Source organism: Euprymna scolopes, chromosome 13, assembly GCF_053919585.1.
Source record: "Euprymna scolopes isolate OS-2025 chromosome 13, ASM5391958v1, whole genome shotgun sequence".
NCBI lineage: Eukaryota > Metazoa > Mollusca > Cephalopoda > Sepiida > Sepiolidae > Euprymna > Euprymna scolopes.
This window is the reverse complement of record NC_136494.1, coordinates 126,303,887-126,323,586: the sequence shown is the minus strand read 5'-3', so window position 1 is coordinate 126,323,586 and position 19,700 is coordinate 126,303,887.

Sequence of the window (19,700 nt, the reverse complement as noted above, 5' to 3'; positions counted from 1 at the left end):
ACACTAGTAGATATATTCAATGGAAAATTGTATCTCAACACTAGTAGATATATTTGATGGAAAATTGTATCTCAACACTAGTAGATATATTCAATGGAAAATTGTATCTCAACACTAGTAGATATATTCAATGGAAAATTGTATCTCAACACTAGTAGATATATTCAATGGAAAATTGTATCTCAACACTAGTAGATATATTCAATGGAAAATTGTATCTCAACACTAGTAGATATATTCAATGGAAAATTGTATCTCAACACTAATAGATATATTCAATGGAAAATTGTATCTCAACACTAGTAGATATATTCAATGGAAAATTGTATCTCAACACTAGTAGATATATTTGATGGAAAATTGTATCTCAACACTAGTAGATATATTCAATGGAAAATTGTATCTCAACACTAGTAGATATATTCAATGGAAAATTGTATCTCAACACTAGTAGATATATTCAATGGAAAATTGTATCTCAACACTAGTAGATATATTCAATGGAAAATTGTATCTCAACACTAGTAGATATATTCAATGGAAAATTGTATCTCAACACTAATAGATATATTCAATGGAAAATTGTATCTCAACACTAATAGATATATTCAATGGAAAATTGTATCTCAACACTAATAGATATATTCAATGGAAAATTGTATCTCAACACTAGTAGATATATTCGATGGAAAATTGTATCTCAACACTAGTAGATATATTCAATGGAAAATTGTATCTCAACACTAGTAGATATATTCAATGGAAAATTGTATCTCAACACTAGTAGATATATTCAATGGAAAATTGTATCTCAACACTAGTAGATATATTCAATGGAAAATTGTATCTCAACACTAGTAGATATATTCAATGGAAAATTGTATCTCAACACTAATAGATATATTCAATGGAAAATTGTATCTCAACACTAGTAGATATATTCAATGGAAAATTGTATCTCAACACTAGTAGATATATTTGATGGAAAATTGTATCTCAACACTAGTAGATATATTCAATGGAAAATTGTATCTCAACACTAGTAGATATATTCAATGGAAAATTGTATCTCAACACTAGTAGATATATTCAATGGAAAATTGTATCTCAACACTAGTAGATATATTTGATGGAAAATTGTATCTCAACACTAGTAGATATATTTGATGGAAAATTGTATCCCAACACTAGTAGATATATTTGATGGAAAATTGTATCTCAACACTAGTAGATATATTCAATGGAAAATTGTATCCCAACACTAGTAGATATATTCAATGGAAAATTGTATCTCAACACTAGTAGATATATTCAATGGAAAATTGTATCTCAACACTAATAGATATATTCAATGGAAAATTGTATCTCAACACTAGTAGATATATTCAATGGAAAATTGTATCCCAACACTAGTAGATATATTCAATGGAAAATTGTATCTCAACACTAGTAGATATATTCAATGGAAAATTGTATCTCAACACTAGTAGATATATTCAATGGAAAATTGTATCTCAACACTAGTAGATATATTCAATGGAAAATTGTATCTCAACACTAATAGATATATTCAATGGAAAATTGTATCTCCACACTAGTAGATATATTTGATGGAAAATTGTATCTCAACACTAATAGATATATTCAATGGAAAATTGTATCTCAACACTAGTAGATATATTCAATGGAAAATTGTATCTCAACACTAGTAGATATATTCAATGGAAAATTGTATCTCAACACTAATAGATATATTCAATGGAAAATTGTATGCCAACACTAGTAGATATATTCAATGGAAAATTGTATCTCAACACTAGTAGATATATTCAATGGAAAATTGTATCTCAACACTAGTAGATATATTTGATGGAAAATTGTATCTCAACACTAATAGATATATTCAATGGAAAATTGTATCTCAACACTAGTAGATATATTCAATGGAAAATTGTATCCCAACACTAGTAGATATATTCAATGGAAAATTGTATCTCAACACTAATAGATATATTCAATGGAAAATTGTATCCCAACACTAGTAGATATATTCAATGGAAAATTGTATCTCAACACTAGTAGATATATTCAATAGAAAATTGTATCTCAACACTAGTAGATATATTCAATGGAAAATTGTATCTCAACACTAGTAGATATATTCAATGGAAAATTGTATCTAAACACTAGTAGATATATTCAATGGAAAATTGTATCTCAACACTAGTAGAAATATTCAATGGAAAATTGTATCTCAACACTAGTAGATATATTTGATGGAAAATTGTATCTCAACACTAGTAGATATATTCAATGGAAAATTGTATCCCAACACTAGTAGATATATTCAATGGAAAATTGTATCTCAACACTAATAGATATATTCAATGGAAAATTGTATCTCAACACTAATAGATATATTCAATGGAAAATTGTATCTCAACACTAATAGATATATTCAATGGAAAATTGTATCTCAACACTAGTAGATATATTCAATGGAAAATTGTATCTCAACATTAGTAGATATATTCAATGGAATATTTTATCTCAACATTAGTAGATATATTCAATGGAAAATTGTATCTCAACACTAATAGATATATTCAATGGAAAATTGTATCTCAACACTAGTAGAAATATTCAATGGAAAATTGTATCTCAACACTAGTAGAAATATTCGATGGAATATTTTATCTCAACATTAGTAGATATATTCAATGGAAAATTGTATCTCAACACTAGTAGAAATATTCAATGGAAAATTGTATCTCAACACTAGTAGAAATATTCGATGGAATATTTTATCTCAACATTAGTAGATATATTCAATGGAATATTTTATCTCAACATTAGTAGATATATTCAATGGAAAATTGTATCTCAACACTAATAGATATATTCAATGGAAAATTGTATCTCAACACTAGTAGAAATATTCAATGGAAAATTGTATCTCAACACTAGTAGAAATATTCGATGGAATATTTTATCTCAACATTAGTAGATATATTCAATGGAAAATTGTATCTCAACACTAGTAGAAATATTCAATGGAAAATTGTATCTCAACACTAGTAGAAATATTCGATGGAATATTTTATCTCAACATTAGTAGATATATTCAATGGAAAATTGTATCTCAACATTAGTAGATATATTCAATGGAAAATTGTATCTCAACACTAGTAGAAATATTCGATGGAATATTTTATCTCAACATTAGTAGATATATTCAATGGAAAATTGTATCTCAACACTAGTAGAAATATTCAATGGAAAATTGTATCTCAACATTAGTAGATATATTCAATGGAAAATTGTATCTCAACACTAGTAGATATATTCAATGGAAAATTGTATCTAACCATTAGTAGATATATTCAATGGAAAATTGTATCTCAACACTAGTAGATATATTCAATGGAAAATTGTATCTCAACACTAGTAGATATATTCAATGGAAAATTGTATCTCAACATTAGTAGAAATATTCAATGGAAAATTGTATCTTAACACTATTAGAAATATTCCATGAAAAATTGTATCTCAACACTAGTAGAAATATTCAATGGAAAATTGTATCTCAACACTAGTAGAAATATTCAATGGAAAAGTGTATCTCAACACTAGTAGATATATTCGATGGAAAATTGTATCTCAACATTAGTAGATATATTCAATGGAAAATTGTATCTCAACACTAGTAGAAATATTTAATGGAAAATTGTATCTTAACACTATTAGAAATATTCCATGAAAAATTGTATCTTAACACTATTAGAAATATTCCATGAAAAATTGTATCTCAACACTAGTAGAAATATTCAATGGAAAATTGTATCTCAACACTAGTAGAAATATTCAATGGAAAAGTGTATCTCAACACTAGTAGAAATATTCGATGGAATATTTTATCTCAACATTAGTAGATATATTCAATGGAAAATTGTATCTCAACACTAGTAGAAATATTCAATGGAAAAGTGTATCTAAACACTAGTAGATATATTCAATGGAAAATTGTATCTCAACACTTGTAGATATATTCAATGGAAAATTGTATCTCAACACTAGTAGAAATATTCAATGGAAAATTGTATCTCAACACTAGTAGATATATTCGATGGAAAATTGTATCTAAACACTAGTAGATATATTCAATGGAAAATTGTATCCCAACATTAGTAGATATATTCGATGGAAAATTGTATCTACCCACTAGTAGAAATATTCGATGGAAAATTGTATCTGAACACTAGTAGATATATTCGATGAAAATTGTATCTCGACACTAATAGAAATATTCAATGGAAAATTGTATCTCAACACTAGTAGATATATTCAATGGAAAATTGTATCTCAACACTAGTAGATATATTCAATGGAAAATTGTATCTCAACACTAGTAGAAATATTCGATGGAAAATTGTATCTCAACACTAGTAGAAATATTCGATGGAATATTTTATCTCAACATTAGTAGATATATTCAATGGAAAATTGTATCTCAACACTAGTAGAAATATTCAATGGAAAATTGTATCTCAACATTAGTAGATATATTCAATGGAAAATTGTATCTCAACATTAGTAGAAATATTCAATGGAAAATTGTATCTTAACACTATTAGAAATATTCCATGAAAAATTGTATCTCAACACTAGTAGAAATATTCAATGGAAAATTGTATCTCAACACTAGTAGAAATATTCAATGGAAAAGTGTATCTCAACACTAGTAGAAATATTCGATGGAAAAGTGTATCTAAACACTAGTAGATATATTCAATGGAAAATTGTATCTCAACACTTGTAGATATATTCAATGGAAAATTGTATCTCAACACTAGTAGAAATATTCAATGGAAAATTGTATCTCAACACTAGTAGATATATTCGATGGAAAATTGTATCTCAACATTAGTAGATATATTCAATGGAAAATTGTATCTCAACTCTAGTAGAAATATTTAATGGAAAATTGTATCTTAACACTATTAGAAATATTCCATGAAAAATTGTATCTCAACACTAGTAGAAATATTCAATGGAAAATTGTATCTCAACGCTAGTAGAAATATTCAATGGAAAAGTGTATCTCAACACTAGTAGATATATTCGATGGAAAATTGTATCTCAACATTAGTAGATATATTCAATGGAAAATTGTATCTGAACACTAGTAGAAATATTTAATGGAAAATTGTATCTTAACACTATTAGAAATATTCCATGAAAAATTGTATCTCAACACTAGTAGAAATATTCAATGGAAAATTGTATCTCAACACTAGTAGAAATATTCAATGGAAAAGTGTATCTCAACACTAGTAGAAATATTCGATGGAATATTTTATCTCAACATTAGTAGATATATTCAATGGAAAATTGTATCTCAACACTAGTAGAAATATTCAATGGAAAAGTGTATCTAAACATTAGTAGATATATTCAATGGAAAATTGTATCTCAACATTAGTAGAAATATTCAATGGAAAATTGTATCTCAACATTAGTAGATATATTCAATGGAAAATTGTATCTCAACACTTGTAGATATATTCAATGGAAAATTGTATCTCAACACTAGTAGAAATATTCAATGGAAAATTGTATCTCAACACTAGTAGATATATTCGATGGAAAATTGTATCTAAACACTACTAGATATATTCAATGGAAAATTGTATCCCAACATTAGTAGATATATTCGATGGAAAATTGTATCTACCCACTAGTAGAAATATTCGATGGAAAATTGTATCTGAACACTAGTAGATATATTCGATGAAAATTGTATCCCAACACTAATAGATATATTCAATGGAAAATTGTATCTCAACACTAGTAGATATATTCAATGGAAAATTGTATCTCAACACTAGTAGATATATTCAATGGAAAATTGTATCTCAACACTAGTAGAAATATTCGATGGAAAATTGTATCTCAACACTAGTAGATATATTCGATGGAAAATTGTATCCCAACATTAGTAGATATATTCGATGGAAAATTGTATCTCAACACTATTAGATATATTCGATGGAAAATTGTATCCCAACATTAGTAGATATATTCAATGGAAAATTGTATCTCAACACTAGTAGATATATTCAATGGAAAATTGTATCTCAACATTAGTAGATATATTCGATAGAAAATTGTATCTCAACATTAGTAGATATATTCGATGGAAAATTGTATCTCAACACTAGTAGATATATTCAATGGAAAATTGTATCTCAACACTAGTAGATATATTTAATGGAAAATTGTATCCCAACACTAGTAGATATATTCAATGGAAAATTGTATCTCAACACTAGTAGATATATTCGATGGAAAATTGTATCTCAACACTAGTAGATATATTCAATGGAAAATTGTATCCCAACATTAGTAGATATATTCGATGGAAAATTGTATCTCAACACTAATAGATATATTCAATGGAAAATTGTATCTCAACACTAGTAGATATATTCAATGGAAAATTGTATCCCAACATTAGTAGATATATTCGATGGAAAATTGTATCTCCACACTAGTAGATATATTCAATGGAAAATTGTATCTCAACACTAGTAGATATATTCAATGGAAAATAGTATCTCAACATTAGTAGATATATTCGATGGAAAATTGTATCTCAACACTAGTAGATATATTCGATGGAAAATTGTATCTCAACACTAGTAGATATATTCAATGGAAAATTGTATCCCAACATTAGTAGATATTTAATCGATGGAAAATTGTATCCCAACATAATTAGTTATAATCAATGGAAAATTGTATCCCAACATTAGTAGATATATTCAATGGAAAATTGTATCTCAACATTAGTAGATATATTCAATGGAAAATTGTATCCCAACATTAGTAGATATTTAATCGATGGAAAATTGTATCCCAACATTAGTAGATATAATCAATGGAAAATTGTATCCCAACATTAGTAGATATATTCAATGGAAAATTGTATCTCAACATTAGTAGATATATTCAATGGAAAATTGTATCCCAACACTAGTAGATATATTCAATGGAAAATTGTATCTCAACATTATTAGATATATTCAATGGAAAATTGTATCCCAACATTAGTAGATATTTAATCGATGGAAAATTGTATCCCAACATTAGTAGATATAATCAATGGAAAATTGTATCCCAACATTAGTAGATATATTCAATGGAAAATTGTATCTCAACATTAGTAGATATATTCAATGGAAAATTGTATCCCAACATTAGTAGATATTTAATCGATGGAAAATTGTATCCCAACATTAGTAGATATAATCAATGGAAAATTGTATCCCAACATTAGTAGATATATTCAATGGAAAATTGTATCTCAACATTAGTAGATATATTCAATGGAAAATTGTATCCCAACACTAGTAGATATATTCAATGGAAAATTGTATCTCAACATTAGTAGATATATTCAATGGAAAATTGTATCTCAACATTAGTAGATATATTCAATGGAAAATTGTATCCCAACATTAGTAGATATTTAATCGATGGAAAATTGTATCCCAACATTAGTAGATATAATCAATGGAAAATTGTATCCCAACATTAGTAGATATATTCAATGGAAAATTGTATCTCAACATTAGTAGATATATTCAATGGAAAATTGTATCCCAACACTAGTAGATATATTTAATGGAAAATTGTATCTCAACATTAGTAGATATATTCAATGGAAAATTGTATCCCAACATTAGTAGATATATTCGATGGAAAATTGTATCTCAACACTAGTAGATATATTCAATGGAAAATTGTATCCCAACATTAGTAGATATATTCGATGGAAAATTGTATCTCAACACTAGTAGATATATTCAATGGAAAATTGTATCCCAACATTAGTAGATATATTCAATGGAAAATTGTATCTCAACATTAGTAGATATATTCGATGGAAAATTGTATCTCAACACTAGTAGATATATTCAATGGAAAATTGTATCCCAACATTAGTAGATATATTCGATGGAAAATTGTATCCCAACATTAGTAGATATATTCAATGGAAAATTGTATCCCAACATTAGTAGATATAATCAATGGAAAATTGTATCCCAACATTAGTAGATATATTCAATGGAAAATTGTATCTCAACACTAGTAGATATATTCAATGGAAAATTGTATCCCAACATTAGTAGATATAATCAATGGAAAATTGTATCCCAACATTAGTAGATATTTAATCGATGGAAAATTGTATCCCAACATTAGTAGATATAATCAATGGAAAATTGTATCCCAACATTAGTAGATATATTCAATGGAAAATTGTATCTCAACACTAGTAGATATATTCAATGGAAAATTGTATCCCAACATTAGTAGATATAATCAATGGAAAATTGTATCCCAACATTAGTAGATATATTCAATGGAAACTTGTATCTCAACACTAGTAGATATATTCAATGGAAAATTGTATCCCAACATTAGTAGATATATTCAATGGAAAATTGTATCCCAACATTAGTAGATATATTCAATGGAAAATTGTATCCCAACATTAGTAGATATAATCAATGGAAAATTGTATCCCAACATTAGTAGATATAATCAATGGAAAATTGTATCCCAACATTAGTAGATATATTCAATGGAAAATTGTATCCCAACATTAGTAGATATATTCAATGGAAAATTGTATCCCAACATTAGTAGATATATTCAATGGAAAATTGTATCTCAACACTAGTAGATATATTCAATGGAAAATTGTATCCCAACATTAGTAGATATATTCAATGGAAAATTGTATCTCAAAACTAGTAGATATATTCAATGGAAAATTGTATCCCAACATTAGTAGATATATTCAATGGAAAATTGTATCTCAACACTAGTAGATATATTCAATGGAAAATTGTATCCCAACATTAGTAGATATATTCAATGGAAAAGTGTATCCCAACATTAGTAGATATATTCAATGGAAAATTTTATCCCAACATTAGTAGATATATTCAATGGAAAATTGTATCCCAACATTAGTAGATATATTCGATGGAAAATTGTATCCCAACATTAGTAGATATAATCAATGGAAAATTGTATCCCAACATTAGTAGATATAATCAATGGAAAATTGTATCCCAACATTAGTAGATATTTAATCGATTGAAAATTGTATCCCAACATTAGTAGATATAATCAATGGAAAATTGTATCCCAACATTAGTAGATATAATCAATGGAAAATTGTATCCCAACATTAGTAGATATAATCAATGGAAAATTGTATCCCAACATTAGTAGATATAATCAATGGAAAATTGTATCCCAACATTAGTAGATATTTAATCGATTGAAAATTGTATCTCAACATTAGTAGATATAATCAATGGAAAATTGTATCCCAACATTAGTAGATATAATCAATGGAAAATTGTATCCCAACATTAGTAGATATATTCAATGGAAAATTGTATCCCAACATTAGTAGATATAATCAATGGAAAATTGTATCCCAACATTAGTAGATATTTAATCGATTGAAAATTGTATCCCAACATTAGTAGATATAATCAATGGAAAATTGTATCCCAACATTAGTAGATATAATCAATGGAAAATTGTATCCCAACATTAGTAGATATATTCAATGGAAAATTGTATCCCAACATTAGTAGATATAATCAATGGAAAATTGTATCCCAACATTAGTAGATATTTAATCGATTGAAAATTGTATCCCAACATTAGTAGATATAATCAATGGAAAATTGTATCCCAACATTAGTAGATATATTCAATGGAAAATTGTATCCCAACATTAGTAGATATATTCAATGGAAAATTGTATCCCAACATTAGTAGATATATTCAATGGAAAATTGTATCCCAACATTAGTAGATATATTCGATGGAAAATTGTATCTCAACACTAGTAGATATATTCAATGGAAAATTGTATCTCAACATTAGTAGATATATTCAATGGAAAATTGTATCCCAACATTAGTAGATATATTCAATGCAAAATTGTATCCCAACATTAGTAGATATATTCAATGGAAAATTGTATCCCAACATTAGTAGATATAATCAATGGAAAATTGTATCCCAACATTAGTAGATATTTAATCGATTGAAAATTGTATCCCAACATTAGTAGATATAATCAATGGAAAATTGTATCCCAACATTAGTAGATATAATCAATGGAAAATTGTATCCCAACATTAGTAGATATAATCAATGGAAAATTGTATCTCAACATTAGTAGATATATTCAATGGAAAATTGTATCCCAACATTAGTAGATATAATCAATGGAAAATTGTATCCCAACATTAGTAGATATAATCAATGGAAAATTGTATCTCAACATTAGTAGATATATTCAATGCAAAATTGTATCCCAACATTAGTAGATATATTCAATGGAAAATTGTATCCCAACATTAGTAGATATATTCAATGGAAAATTGTATCCCAACATTAGTAGATATATTCAATGGAAAATTGTATCCCAACATTAGTAGATATAATCAATGGAAAATTGTATCCCAACATTAGTAGATATATTCAATGGAAAATTGTATCCCAACATTAGTAGATATAATCAATGGAAAATTGTATCCCAACATTAGTAGATATATTCAATGGAAAATTGTATCCCAACATTAGTAGATATATTCAATGGAAAATTGTATCCCAACATTAGTAGATATAATCAATGGAAAATTGTATCCCAACATTAGTAGATATAATCAATGGAAAATTGTATCTCAACATTAGTAGATATATTCAATGCAAAATTGTATCCCAACATTAGTAGATATAATCAATGGAAAATTGTATCCCAACATTAGTAGATATAATCAATGGAAAATTGTATCTCAACATTAGTAGATATATTCAATGGAAAATTGTATCCCAACATTAGTAGATATAATCAATGGAAAATTGTATCCCAACATTAGTAGATATAATCAATGGAAAATTGTATCTCAACATTAGTAGATATATTCAATGCAAAATTGTATCCCAACATTAGTAGATATATTCAATGGAAAATTGTATCCCAACATTAGTAGATATATTCAATGGAAAATTGTATCCCAACATTAGTAGATATATTCAATGGAAAATTGTATCCCAACATTAGTAGATATAATCAATGGAAAATTGTATCCCAACATTAGTAGATATATTCAATGGAAAATTGTATCCCAACATTAGTAGATATATTCGATGGAAAATTGTATCTCAACACTAGTAGATATATTCAATGGAAAATTGTATCTCAACATTAGTAGATATATTCAATGGAAAATTGTATCCCAACATTAGTAGATATATTCGATGGAAAATTGTATCTCAACATTAGTAGATATATTCAATGGAAAATTGTATCTCAACATTAGTAGATATATTCAATGGAAAATTGTATCCCAACATTAGTAGATATATTCGATAGAAAATTGTATCTCAACACTAATAGATATATTCAATGGAAAATTGTATCTCAACATTAGTAGATATATTCAATGGAAAATTGTATCTCAACACTAGTAGATATATTCAATGGAAAATTGTATCCCAACATTAGTAGATATATTCAATGGAAAATTGTATCCCAACACTAGTAGATATATTCAATGGAAAATTGTATCCCAACATTAGTAGATATATTCAATGGAAAATTGTATCCCAACATTAGTAGATATATTCAATGGAAAATTGTATCCCAACATTAGTAGATATATTCAATGGAAAATTGTATCCCAACATTAGTAGATATATTCAATGGAAAATTGTATCTCAACATTAGTAGATATATTCGATAGAAAATTGTATCTCAACACTAATAGATATATTCAATGGAAAATTGTATCCCAACATTAGTAGATATATTCGATGGAAAATTTTATCTCAACACTAGTAGATATATTCAATGGAAAATTGTATCTCAACATTAGTAGATATATTCAATGGAAAATTGTATCCCAACATTAGTAGATATATTCGATGGAAATTTGTATCTCAACACTAGTAGATATATTCAATGGAAAATTGTATCTCAACATTAGTAGATATATTCAATGGAAAATTGTATCCCAACATTAGTAGATATATTCAATGGAAAATTGTATCCCAACATTAGTAGATATATTCAATGGAAAATTGTATCCCAACATTAGTAGATATATTCAATGGAAAATTGTATCCCAACATTAGTAGATATATTCAATGGAAAATTGTATCTCAACATTAGTAGATATATTCGATGGAAAATTGTATCTCAACACTAGTAGATATATTCGATGGAAAATTGTATTCCAACATTAGTAGATATATTCGATGGAAAATTGTATCTCAACACTAGTAGATATATTCGATGGAAAATTGTATCCCAACATTAGTAGATATATTCAATGGAAAATTGTATCTCAACACTAGTAGATATATTCAATGGAAAATTGTATCTCAACATTTGTAGATATATTCGATAGAAAATTGTATCTCAACATTAGTAGATATATTCGATGGAAAATTGTATCTCAACACTAATAGATATATTCAATGGAAAATTGTATCCCAACATTAGTAGATATATTCAATGGAAAATTGTATCCCAACATTAGTAGATATAATCAATGGAAAATTGTATCCCAACATGAGTAGATATATTCAATGGAAAATTGTATCCCAACATTAATAGATATAATCAATGGAAAATTGTATCCCAACATTAGTAGATATAATCAATGGAAAATTGTATCCCAACATTAGTAGATATATTCAATGGAAAATTGTATCCCAACATTAGTAGATATATTCAATGGAAAATTGTATCCCAACATTAGTAGATATATTCAATGGAAAATTGTATCCCAACATTAGTAGATATATTCAATGGAAAATTGTATCCCAACATTAGTAGATATATTCAATGGAAAATTGTATCCCAACATTAGTAGATATATTCAATGGAAAATTGTATCCCAACATTAGTAGATATATTCAATGGAAAATTGTATCCCAACATTAGTAGATATATTCAATGGAAAATTGTATCCCAACATTAGTAGATATATTCAATGGAAAATTGTATCTCAACATTAGTAGATATATTCGATAGAAAATTGTATCTCAACACTAATAGATATATTCAATGGAAAATTGTATCCCAACATTAGTAGATATATTCGATGGAAAATTTTATCTCAACACTAGTAGATATATTCAATGGAAAATTGTATCTCAACATTAGTAGATATATTCAATGGAAAATTGTATCCCAACATTAGTAGATATATTCGATGGAAAATTGTATCTCAACACTAGTAGATATATTCAATGGAAAATTGTATCTCAACATTAGTAGATATATTCAATGGAAAATTGTATCCCAACATTAGTAGATATATTCAATAGAAAATTGTATCCCAACATTAGTAGATATATTCAATGGAAAATTGTATCCCAACATTAGTAGATATATTCAATGGAAAATTGTATCCCAACATTAGTAGATATATTCAATGGAAAATTTTATCTCAACATTAGTAGATATATTCGATGGAAAATTGTATCTCAACACTAGTAGATATATTCGATGGAAAATTGTATTCCAACATTAGTAGATATATTCGATGGAAAATTGTATCTCAACACTAGTAGATATATTCGATGGAAAATTGTATCCCAACATTAGTAGATATATTCAATGGAAAATTGTATCTCAACACTAGTAGATATATTCAATGGAAAATTGTATCTCAACATTTGTAGATATATTCGATAGAAAATTGTATCTCAACATTAGTAGATATATTCGATGGAAAATTGTATCTCAACACTAATAGATATATTCAATAGAAAATTGTATCCCAACATTAGTAGATATATTCAATGGAAAATTGTATCCCAACATTAGTAGATATAATCAATGGAAAATTGTATCCCAACATTAGTAGATATATTCGATGGAAAATTGTATCTCAACACTAGTAGATATATTCAATGGAAAATTGTATCCCAACATTAGTAGATATATTCAATGGAAAATTGTATCCCAACATTAGTAGATATATTCAATAGAAAATTGTATCCCAACATTAGTAGATATATTCAATGGAAAATTGTATCCCAACATTAATAGATATATTCAATGGAAAATTGTATCCCAACATTAGTAGATATATTCAATGGAAAATTGTATCCCAACATTAGTAGATATATTCAATGGAAAATTGTATCTCAACACTAGTAGATATATTCAATGGAAAATTGTATCCCAACATTAGTAGATATATTCAATGGAAAATTGTATCCCAACATTAGTAGATATATTCAATGGAAAATTGTATCCCAACATTAGTAGATATATTCGATGGAAAATTGTATCTCAACACTAGTAGATATATTCAATGGAAAATTGTATCTCAACATTAGTAGATATATTCAATGGAAAATTGTATCCCAACATTAGTAGATATATTCGATGGAAAATTGTATCTCAACACTAGTAGATATATTCAATGGAAAATTGTATCTCAACATTAGTAGATATATTCAATGGAAAACTGTATCCCAACATTAGTAGATATATTCAATGGAAAATTGTATCCCAACATTAGTAGATATATTCGATGGAAAATTGTATCTCAACACTAGTAGATATATTCAATGGAAAATTGTATCTCAACATTAGTAGATATATTCAATGGAAAATTGTATCCCAACATTAGTAGATATATTCGATGGAAAATTGTATCTCAACATTAGTAGATATATTCAATGGAAAATTGTATCTCAACATTAGTAGATATATTCAATGGAAAATTGTATCCCAACATTAGTAGATATATTCGATAGAAAATTGTATCTCAACACTAATAGATATATTCAATGGAAAATTGTATCTCAACATTAGTAGATATATTCAATGGAAAATTGTATCTCAACACTAGTAGATATATTCAATGGAAAATTGTATCCCAACATTAGTAGATATATTCAATGGAAAATTGTATCCCAACATTAGTAGATATATTCAATGGAAAATTGTATCCCAACATTAGTAGATATATTCAATGGAAAATTGTATCCCAACATTAGTAGATATATTCAATGGAAAATTGTATCCCAACATTAGTAGATATATTCAATGGAAAATTGTATCCCAACATTAGTAGATATATTCAATGGAAAATTGTATCTCAACATTAGTAGATATATTCGATAGAAAATTGTATCTCAACACTAATAGATATATTCAATGGAAAATTGTATCTCAACATTAGTAGATATATTCAATGGAAAATTGTATCTCAACATTAGTAGATATATTCAATGGAAAATTGTATCCCAACACTAGTAGATATATTCAATGGAAAATTGTATCTCAACATTAGTAGATATATTCGATAGAAAATTGTATCTCAACACTAATAGATATATTCAATGGAAAATTGTATCCCAACATTAGTAGATATATTCAATGGAGAATTGTATCTCAATACTAGTAGATATATTCAATGGAAAATTGTATCCCAACATTAGTAGATATATTCAATGGAGAATTGTATCTCAATACTAGTAGATATATTCAATGGAAAATTGTATCCCAACATTAGTAGATATATTCAATGGAGAATTGTATCTCAATACTAGTAGATATATTCAATGGAAAATTGTATCCCAACACTAATAGATATATTCAATGGAAAATTGTATCCCAACATTAGTAGATATATTCAATGGAAAATTGTATCTCAACATTAGTAGATATATTCAATGGAGAATTGTATCCCAACATTAGTAGATATATTCAATGGAAAATTGTATCTCAACATTAGTAGATATATTCGATAGAAAATTGTATCTCAACACTAATAGATATATTCAATGGAAAATTGTATCTCAACATTAGTAGATATATTCAATGGAAAATTGTATCTCAACATTAGTAGATATATTCAATGGAAAATTGTATCCCAACACTAGTAGATATATTCAATGGAAAATTGTATCCCAACATTAGTAGATATATTCAATGGAAAATTGTATCCCAACATTAGTAGATATATTCAATGGAGAATTGTATCTCAATACTAGTAGATATATTCAATGGAGAATTGTATCTCAACACTAATAGATATATTCAATGGAAAATTGTATCCCAACACTAGTAGATATATTCAATGGAGAATTGTATCTCAATACTAGTAGATATATTCAATTGAAAATTGTATCTCAACGAATTAATACAAAGAAAAGACAGAAATTGTTGCCCATTTGACTTCGTATTTCACTTTGTTGTTATTAATGATACAGAATTAAAACACAATATCATCGGATAAAATGTTACAACAATGTCTCTGATTACCAAGATTGTAGCAATTGAAACATATGAAAGCTGAACACACGGCTATTCTTCTTACTGATAAATTTGCCAACAATTTATTAGAAAATAGCTGACGGGAAAGATGGACAAAACATAAATTATTTCAGGGAAAGTCATATGTCATAAATTATTTCAGGGAAAGTCATATGTCCGTCTGCAAAACTTTGTGTCTCTACCACTATTATCAGACTATTTTTGACACCTTAGCCTGGTAGAAACATTTTGTTGGGAGTGATATTGTGTCACCTTCTCCTGCGCTGACACCCGAGGCGTTTCTACCCCACCCCCCGCCTCTTATCCCCTTCCTAGCTGGGATGACATTAATATATTTCTTTGTTTCATGTGCTCCTCTATCTTTTTATTTTACTTCTGTTGCTGTTTCTATATGTCCAGTAAGCGTTTGTAGCCTATGTGCATTAGTTTTTGCATTAAGGAGCTTTATTATTATTATTATTATTATTATTATTATTATTATTATTATTATTATTATTATTTACTGACTAGGAGTTCGAACAAAAGACCTAATCAATAATTGCTTACTAACATAACTGATGGTGGTCCCTAGATTCCCAGATTTTCAGTAATCTTCACCTCTTTCAATAAGCATTACAAATTATTTTGCCTTATCGCAATAGCCGCTTACCATTAATTTCTTGCTGGTGTAGTATTATCTCCCTTTCTCAAGAACAATCACACTGACTCACACTCATGGGAATAAATTGTTTGCCCTTTGGAAACGCCAGGTGGTGTTACTATCGTGAATATAAAAGGAGCTGCACAAGCACAAATTCACTCTCGTCTTTCAGTTGGTATTAGCAGACATGCCTATCTCAATTTGACGCACACATATATGCATTCACGCACATAAGCACATTATGCTGGCATGTAAATTTTTTTCTATTCTCATACACACACATATGGTCATATGTTTCTACTCAGACTTTGTTGATCATATTCTCGTGAACTCAGTTTTACAGCAAAAACCACGTGCATGCTTATTGAAACACAATTGTATACACACACTTTTCTTCCTAATGTACATTCTACTTTTTGTGCACATTTTAATTAATTCGATTTCATAGTAAATCCAGTTACTTCCCAAGCAATAAATGTCTTGTATATTTCTTTGTTTTCTAAGTGTTTACTTTGCTTGTACATTGAACATATAAATATATACAAGAGCAGCGGCATTGCCAAGCGTTGGGTAAAACCTCCTCACTGGCAATGACCATTGGTTTTCTTTGGGATTTGGACGGCATAAGCCTTCATATTATTATTATTATTATTATTATTATTATTATTATTATTATTATTTGTACTCACTAGGAGTTCTCACACAGGCTATCATCAAAGATTACTCATTGACAACAACCAGTGGTGTTCTCTGGAGTCTGTCTTACAATAAGACTCACCAAATTTCCAGTACTCTCCACCTCTTTCGATAACCTTTGCAAATGAATTTGTATTATTGCAACAGTTGCTTGACTTCTTTCTGGCAATGACCATTGATCTGCATTGAAATTTTAATAAACCTCTTCAAGGTCCCAGTTCTCCTTTCACAACCTGTGGAGGGCTGGTTAGTGCTTTCCCTCCCTGGTCTTTCCATCCTCCTCGACCCTTCTCCACTATCTGGTGTGGTGCAAGTTTGTGCCGGCACTACCATTTTTGAGGGAAGGGGAAAGTTAATTTATGATTATTAAGTTTCAGTTTTTTTTTTCTGGTTCCATGTGGTGTTTCTCCATCTTTCCATTTCTCTTCCATTGCAGTTTCTATACTGCCGGCTAACACATGTAACTCTTTCAGCTCTTTGGCCAGTTCAGTGTACTAGATTTGTTTCTCCATCTCCTTGAAATTTATCCTGTGATCTACGATCAGGCAGTATTTTTCCTTCTTGTTAACTATTCTGACATCTGGTCTCTTTGCTTGAATGGGTTTATCTGCTTGTATGGCGATGTCCAATAGGATTTTATAATCCCCGCTTTCTAGTACTGCTACCGATTTATGCTTATACCATTTGTCCAGATGGTCAAAATGCAGTTAATTGCATATTTCCCAGTGTACTGCTTTCCCTCTGGTCACATTTATTTTTATTCTTTTGGGACTAGTTTGTTGCGTTCACTTATTATGTGATATATAGTTCCGTCCTTTTGCCCCAGAGTCTGTATTTGCTGTTTTCCTGTGTCTTGTCGATTTTTGCTTTGATATAATTGGTTCTAATTGCATTATCTTGTGCAGCTGTTATTAGTAATCCAGTTTCTCTATTTGGGTTTCCTTTTGTACCGAGTGGAACGATAAAAGTGTCGCCCTAAAGGAAACAACTTTATTTTAAAACTTTTTTTGAAAAAATCAATTCAGGTAACTTGATTATGTAGTAGAGTTGATATCTATTCAATGTAGCCTTCAGCCTCAATCACTGCCTCAATGCGGGTCTGGAACTGGGAGCATGCCTTTTCCACAAGCGCTGGAGGGAATACTTGGTGGGGCTGGCTGCAATCAGGCTGGCTTTGGTGTTGTTTTCGACATATGACTAAACGAAGTAGTCCAGCGGGTTTAGGTCGGGGGAGGAGGGGGGCCGTGAGAGAAGGGTAAAAAGTCGTAGCACTTCTTCTGAAGCCAAATCTGGGTCTCTTTGGACTTGTGGGCCGGCGCTGAGTTTTGCTGCCACACCCAGCGTCTGTCAGAGGCCACCTAATTGCACTGAAGGATCACGACACTCTTTAGCACATCCAGGTACACTTTGGTGTTGACTTTCAAGTCGACTTTGAAGATGTGAGGTGGCATGATGTGGTCCTCACTTGAAACCAAAAATCATAACCATGGCCGGAAACTTTGTTTTCATCACTCTGGACACGGTCCTGTTATTTTGTGGTAATCCAGCAATGCATTTTAAGGGTGCTGGCAATGGTCTTCTTTTCATAACTTGGATCGGTAGAGAGCATGAGTTGTACGGCAGCACATCTCCAATCTCACGCATTGAACATTGTGTCACTTTCAGACATAATAGAAGGCTTCTATCACTCTTGGGATTTGTACACAACTGACCAACCAGTAGATGGTCTGCAACAAAAAAGGAAAACCGGTTTTGATCAAACAGAAATGGAACTATGTAGTTTTTTCTAATGCAATAATTTTATTTCCACTCTTCGCGAGTTACATTTTTTTTATTCTTATAAATCGTCCGTGTATTTTTCTCTCAATTTTCCTTTTCTCATCTTATCTCTTGCATCTTCGTTCTCGGTCTTGTTCATTTTTACGGTGTCTCTTGCTGTGATTATTAGCCTTTTTCTAA